The sequence below is a fragment of the Nycticebus coucang genome, chromosome 8 (genome assembly GCF_027406575.1).
Source record: "Nycticebus coucang isolate mNycCou1 chromosome 8, mNycCou1.pri, whole genome shotgun sequence".
Classification (NCBI taxonomy): domain Eukaryota; kingdom Metazoa; phylum Chordata; class Mammalia; order Primates; family Lorisidae; genus Nycticebus; species Nycticebus coucang.
The window spans coordinates 38,884,362-38,891,200 of NC_069787.1; positions in this window are offsets into that span (position 1 = coordinate 38,884,362).

The following is a 6,839-nucleotide window of genomic DNA, read 5'->3' on the forward strand; positions in this document are numbered from 1 at the left end:
CAGAGTCAGCGCTGACCTGACGCAGCTCAGGCACTGTGCACTCCCCTCGAGAAATCACCAAGGAGCCGAACTCCTGGGGGATAGGCCCTCAGACCCCGAGTGAGAGTAGGGGTTCTCAGCTCTCAGCGGGGAGGCCAGAGTCTGATTCAGTCTTGGGCCCCCTATGCCCGGGGAGGGTTGGTGCACTGCACCGCAGGGAAGTGCCGCCAAGGCTTGATTTCCCCTCAGCGGAGTGCCCTCTCCTCGCTCACGTGTCCCAGAGTCAGCGCTGACCTGACGCAGCTCAGGCACTGTGCACTCCCCTCGAGAAATCACCCAAGGAGCCGAACTCCTGGGGGATAGTCCCTCAGACCCCGAGTGAGAGTAGGGGTTCTCAGCTCTCAGCGGGGAGGCCAGAGTCTGATTCAGTCTGGGGCCCCGTATGCCTGGGGAGGGTTGGTGCACTGCACCGCAGGGAAGTGCCGCGAGGCGTGACTCCCCCTCAGCCCGGTGCCCTCTCCTCACTGGGTGCGCCTCAGAGTCAATGCTGACCAGTCGCAACTCGGGGACTGTCCACTCCCCTTGAGAAATCACCCAAGGATCCGAAGTTCTGGGGGACAGGCCTCCAGACCTCAGTGGGTGGGAGGGGAGCGCCGGGGATTCAGGGTTGCCGGCAAAGGATTCCCAAAGTTTTATTCAGCCCTATGTCCGGCAGGAGAACGCCACGGCACCCCAGTATGGGAGGTAGGTCCAGTTTTTAGAAGGTCTCTCCCGTGGAGTGTAGTGGGAGGGGCTTTAATTTCTGCCCGCTTGTTCAATTGTGGGGCTCTTGAGCCGGTCTCATGGGGGAGGGGGACTCCCGTCCGCTTGGTTGTGGATTTTGTACCTTTTGTTTGCGTCCTTGTGATCACAACTTGCCTCAGCGGTGTTGATGTGCGTTCTTCAGCCTTCTCTCTTGGTGAGGCTCAAGTCCACCAGGATACTTACTAAATTCCTGTCCCTTAACTCTCCTTCTGGACGGGAGCCTTTGTTGAAAGCTGGCTTCAGTCCGCCATCTTGTCTCCCCCCCTTGCCCATCAATCTTAAAGGGAAAGTTTTTGTAACCATGGATGGTAGTTGTTTAGACTTATGATGCCATAAAGAATATGAAATGGTGATTTTCTAATTCTTTCATTCTTCCTGCTCTTGGCAGTGGTTAGTCCTCTAGAAGGAGCTGTCTCTCAATGTCTATTTGGTTACATTGAAATGTTGTCCATATAGGAAAGATAGGGTAAATGCTTAATTTGTTTTAATTTTTCTTTTTATTCATATATTTTCTGAATCATAAGATGGTGTCCTGGCAACTTATAAAGGTAACCAATGATTTTTTTAAAATGCTACTAAGAATTACATGGATTTTTGTACATTAGATCCACATTCATTGTTCTTATTGAAGTTGATTTATCCTTGACCAGGGGGTGTCCCTTTCAAGTTGGCTCCAAGTCCTTTTAACACTACTCTAGTCATTTTTGAGAGCTTGCCATGACAAACTCTCATAGTTCATCAGGTCTGATTCCTGGCATAGATCTGGAATCAGTTATTTATTCAAGGAATTTCAATTCCTTTCAGTGAAAAGAAATGCTTGTGAGCCCAAAATTAAAATACTAAGTACAAAACCCAGCCCTGGCCAAAAACTGCAAAAAAAAAAAAAAAAAAAATACTAAGTACAACCCTATCTTAGCTCTCAGCCTAGTTTTCATTTTATCCATTTATTTGACCAAGAACAGTCATAATAACAATTATTCATTTTATATCATGTGCTACATGTTTATTTTAGGATATTTTTAAGTTTTATGTATCTCAGTATTTCCATTTATAAAAACTCTAGTAATGCAGGCATAATGTCTGCCCCATTATCTTTTTAGCAGAGAGCCAATAGGAGTAATGGTGCTGGTAATGGGAGTTAAGTAGCAATACTGGTAGTCATAACAGCAGTTTTTTCCTGCAAATTATTATATACCTACTGTGTGTACATACTGGGCATGGGTAGTAGTAGTGATGATCACAGTAGTCATTTATTTTTTCACTAAAAATTATCATACCTTTCATGAAGGAACACAAAGAAAGAGGCTTCAAGGGAGATGAGAGGAAAGTCTGTCCCGTTGAACAAGAAAGTCTGGGGGACCCATAGGAACATTCACCACTCAGTAACTCTTGCCAAGAAAGGGGGAAAAGAATGTAGGTATGAGGTAACCTAGGTAATCAATGTCCAATAGAAAAGCACAATAATCAATAACCAATAGAAAAGGGCAGTAAATAATGCCTTCAGATGCATAAAGGCCAATAAAATAGTTACAACCAATACCAAACTAAGAGAAAGAGAGTGTTTATTCCTCTTCACTGCCTTTGCCTTTCCATCTCTCCTACTTCTTCTTCATGAGAGAGACCTGCTTCTAACTCTCATCAGAAGTCTCTAAATTTTCTATTTGTTCTTAAATAAACTTTCTCTTTGTTACACTGAGACTTGTGCAGGTCACTTTCGCTCTCTATTCACACTGTGAATGCTCTGTGCTGCTCCAATTTTATTTTTACTTCCACCTATTTTTGCTTTTGATTCCTGCTGTGACTTGATTAAACTTTGTAGTTTGGCTTAATAATTGAACAGGTCAACTGGATTTGGGAAATTGGGACCCTCTGACTCCCAACACCCTTTTTATGTGTGAGGTACCATGTTGGGCACAAGGTATTCAATGGTTAAAAAGACTGGCATAGTCTTTATCTTAAAAGAGAAAGAAAAAAAAACAAGGAAACTAGCAAATAGAAATTATTAGTAATGGTCCAAAATCATTCACTTAGGTCCAAAATGAAATCCTAAGTACTTTCATACCACCATCAAAATGGCGGCTTCAAAATGGTGCTGTCAAAATGATGTTGAAATATCTTCTCCCCAAGTCATATCCCACTCATTTTACTGAGTCACAAACCTTTTTACTAAGCACCTTTCCCTTGAGGAAAACTAATTTTAACACAGGAGATTTGTTTGCAGTGTCTCAGAGGATTGAAATTGAAGCTTTTCTTTTTTTGGTCTCTGGTGCTGCCAGGATTCCAGAGACCAGCTGCTTCCCCAGGAAATCTACTCTTCCTGGAAAAGGTGCACTTCCCCAAGGATGTGGCCTCAGAGGAGCAGAAAGTTGCCTTCAAAGCCCGGGTTTCTACAGACCCTGAGGCAGGAAGCCACTTGGCTCTCTCTGTTATTTCAGAGTGAAAATAAGGTCACAGGAAGTCCCTTTTTGTGAATGATTGAATAAAAGACCAAGAGAAAATCTCTTCCATGTCCTCCAGCTAAAAGTATCCTCATGCTGTGAAGGACTCACTTTTTTGGCTTTTTGCACAGTACCCAAAAGACAGTCTCAGCAGGGCAGGAGCCCTGGGAGCCACCAAGGTGAGAGCAGTTATTTTCCTCTTCTCTCACATCTTCTGATGCTTGGAAAAGCAATAATTGGAAAAGAAATAATCGGTTTCTTAATCGGTTAATTGGAAAAGAAATAATCGGTTTGTCAACTTTGTGCCATTCTTAACCCTACTGTACTCTTCTCTGACTGTGTAGGAATGTCTCAGGCTTCTGCCTCCTGTTGGTCAGTGTTTTCACCCATAGGAATTTATCCAGCTGCCTTGCATGGAAAGTGAGTTGTTTTAGCTGTAGATGGTGCCCAAGTATCCTTAAGGACCTTGCTATCTAGACGGGACAAAGATGAAATCTATTCATTGCACAAATCTTACCTGATTCTGCATAGGGTTCTTGGGCCTGGGATCAAGTCTTGAACCAATAGAATAGAAAACACTCCTGTTTTAATGGTCAGAGATTGGCAAACTAAGGCCAAATTCAGCTTCGGGCTATTCATATTCTAAGAATAGATTTACATATTTAAAGTGTTCTCTTAAAAAAATGAAGCAGACTATATGTGGCTTATAAGCCAGAAATACTTGCTATCTGCCCCTCTAGGGAAATAATTTGCCAATCCTGTTCTTTGACTTGTATCTTAAGATGACCTTTCCGTGGTATAGGCAGTCCCTGGGTTACAAATGAGATAGGTTCTGTAAGTTTGTTCTTAGGTTGAATTTGTGTGTAAGTTGTAACAGCTCTCCATTCAGAAGTGTGAGTTGTATGTCAATCAGATGTTTGTAAATTTTTATTTTATTTTATTATTAAATCATAGCTGTCATAGCGATCATGGGACACCATACACTGGTTTTATAGACCATTTGACACATTTTCATCACACTGGTTAACATAACCTTTCTGGCATTTTCTTAGATGTTTGTAAATTATTATTACTTGTGTCATGAGTATGGGCTTGGAGCTCAAATTCGGGCTCGGCCACTTACTATGTAGTTTTAGGCAAGTGGCTTTAGAGTCAGATCACAAATGCTTAGGCAGTGTCTGTACAGTGTGCCACGAATGTCTAGGCACAGGGGATAAAGGCAGATGACAAGCATATACACAAATAAAGGAGATGGTTTCAAATCCCTATAAACCCATGAGGAAGTCAAAGGGACCAGAATAGGAGAGGAGAGATAGGGTAATATGCTAGGCTGTTTGAGTGTAAGAAAATGGTTTAAGGAGAAGGGGAGTGACCAACTGACTAGATGCTGCTAAGTAGTTAAGTGAGGGGAGGCCACATGCTCTGAGTAGCTTTTGATCCTTAGACATTCATAATAAAGGGGGAAAGTGTGGTGATTTTGGCTTTTTAAAGAATCTAGAGTGATCCTTTAAAGTCAATGAATCCTGTCGTTAGGCTAAATTAAATAAAAACTCTATGTAATTTAATATTTTAGACTCTCATAAATGCATCGTAGATAATAGAAATAAAAAGAAATGAATGCCTGCTGTCCTTTAGTTTGTGTCACTAAGATCTGCTGTGAGATCTCCAAATTATCCTGTTCTTGGGAAGCTCATTAAAAACATTTTCAATGAAAATTGCTTACAAACCAGGAGGGGTGGCATGTGACTCTCGTCCCAGCTGCTTGGGAGACTAAGGTAGGAGGATGATTTGAGCCCAGGAATTCAAGCCACTGCACTCTAGCCTAGGCAGACCCTGTCTCTAAAAATATAACTACATACATAAATAAGGAAAACAAAACCTTTTACAGATGTGAGCACAAAAGTGACCAACTTAAAACAAATCCCAGTGATTTTTAAATACACATCAAAGATAAAGAATAGAATACTTTTGGGGGTTCTGACACAGAAAGGTAGTCTCCGGAACTTCTTTCCCTGGTTTTTCATTTATCACAAACATCGTTTTTTCATCTTGTTGCTTATCTCCAGCCATCATAGTGCTGCGTCACTGGGGAGAAAAAGCTGGTTCCATTACCCCAGGATAGGAAAGGGGAAAAAAGGCCAATCTTCATTAATTCCCACTTCTCAGAGCGAGGCCTTTAACAACCTATAATGGAAGTGTTTATATTTGAGTGGGATCACCAACACTGAGCTGCTATCATCCTCTGATGCGCCCGAGAAATATTATAGGAGAAGTTATTAAAGAAAAAAATTGTGAGAAGTCACCTGCTTTACTCAAGCAGCTTTTGGCTTTGTCTCCAGCCAATTTATTTAGCAGAAAATTTTCTTTCTTCCTCTCCTAGTTAAGTTTACTAGCTTGGAAACTTTTTATTTATTTTGTTTTTATTAGAGAATACTGATAGAGTAGATTAGCAACCAACCCATTTCAGTACAGGATAGCAAATGAGTCAAGCCTTAAAAATGATAACATTATTTAACCATTTGTGTGAAACGAGCACAGGTCTCCAGAACTCATAAAGTTCACTCTTGTCCATTTTACAGATAAGGAAAGTGAAGCTCAGAGAGGTCAGATCATGGCCAAGGTCATGGAACCAATTGGACGCCTAAGCTGGAATGTGAAACAGATTCATATTACTTGAAACAGATTCTAAGTAGCTTCTACTTAGAGTACAGAAGCTTCTGTCTGCATCCACAGAGAGAGAATGTTAAAATTATTTAAAACCTGGAAACTGATGAAAAATGAAGAAATCCCATGGTGTGAGCCTGTGTGTTCCCCAGCTTTCCACTGAACTAGAAATTGTTAGGACACCACTTGGGGCTGAAACCTTTCCTTGGCAGCTGAGCTTGGTGTCCGCAGAGGTGAACTGTGGCTCATGCTTTTTGCTTGCTTGCCCGAATTAAGCTGCTTGACTGTGTTCCTGGGGAAGCTGGGGGTTTGTCAAGGGTCAGCTAGCATTTACTAACAGCTCTCTAGAATCCAAGAAGCATGCATTTTCTTGTCCCAAGTGATGGCAGACACAGTCACCACAAAATAGCTGAAAAGATTTTTCTAAATGTGGATTGCTTTATTTGTGTGTTAAGCCAGAAAACCCATATAATGCCATCTTTCTTACAACTCTGTTTTGTTCTTAATTTTATAGATCCTCAGGTAAGAAATGTTCCAAGTATGTAAAGATTATCTTTTTATATTTAAATAGAATTGTTCTGCATTGTATTTCAAACAATAATAAATTAATAATTGTTGCACATTTATTGTGGGGGCAGGCATTGCACTAAGAGCATTATACGTATACATAAGTCAAAAAACTTAGTGTTTGCAATAGTCCTATGATATCGGATCTGTTATTATTCCTGTTATACAGACAGGAAAGCTGGAACCATGCACACTGCACATACCTTATTTTGAAGTAAAAAAAACAAAACGGGAACAAATACAATCACGTAGCCTCATGTGGCCCGCGGGCCACAGTTTGAGGACCCCTGGTCTAGAAGATGGTGGTAATCCACCCAGTTCTGCCTACCTGTGTAGCAAAATGATTATGAGCAACAGCTAACTCTTTTCCATGCCTCATCTCAGAAG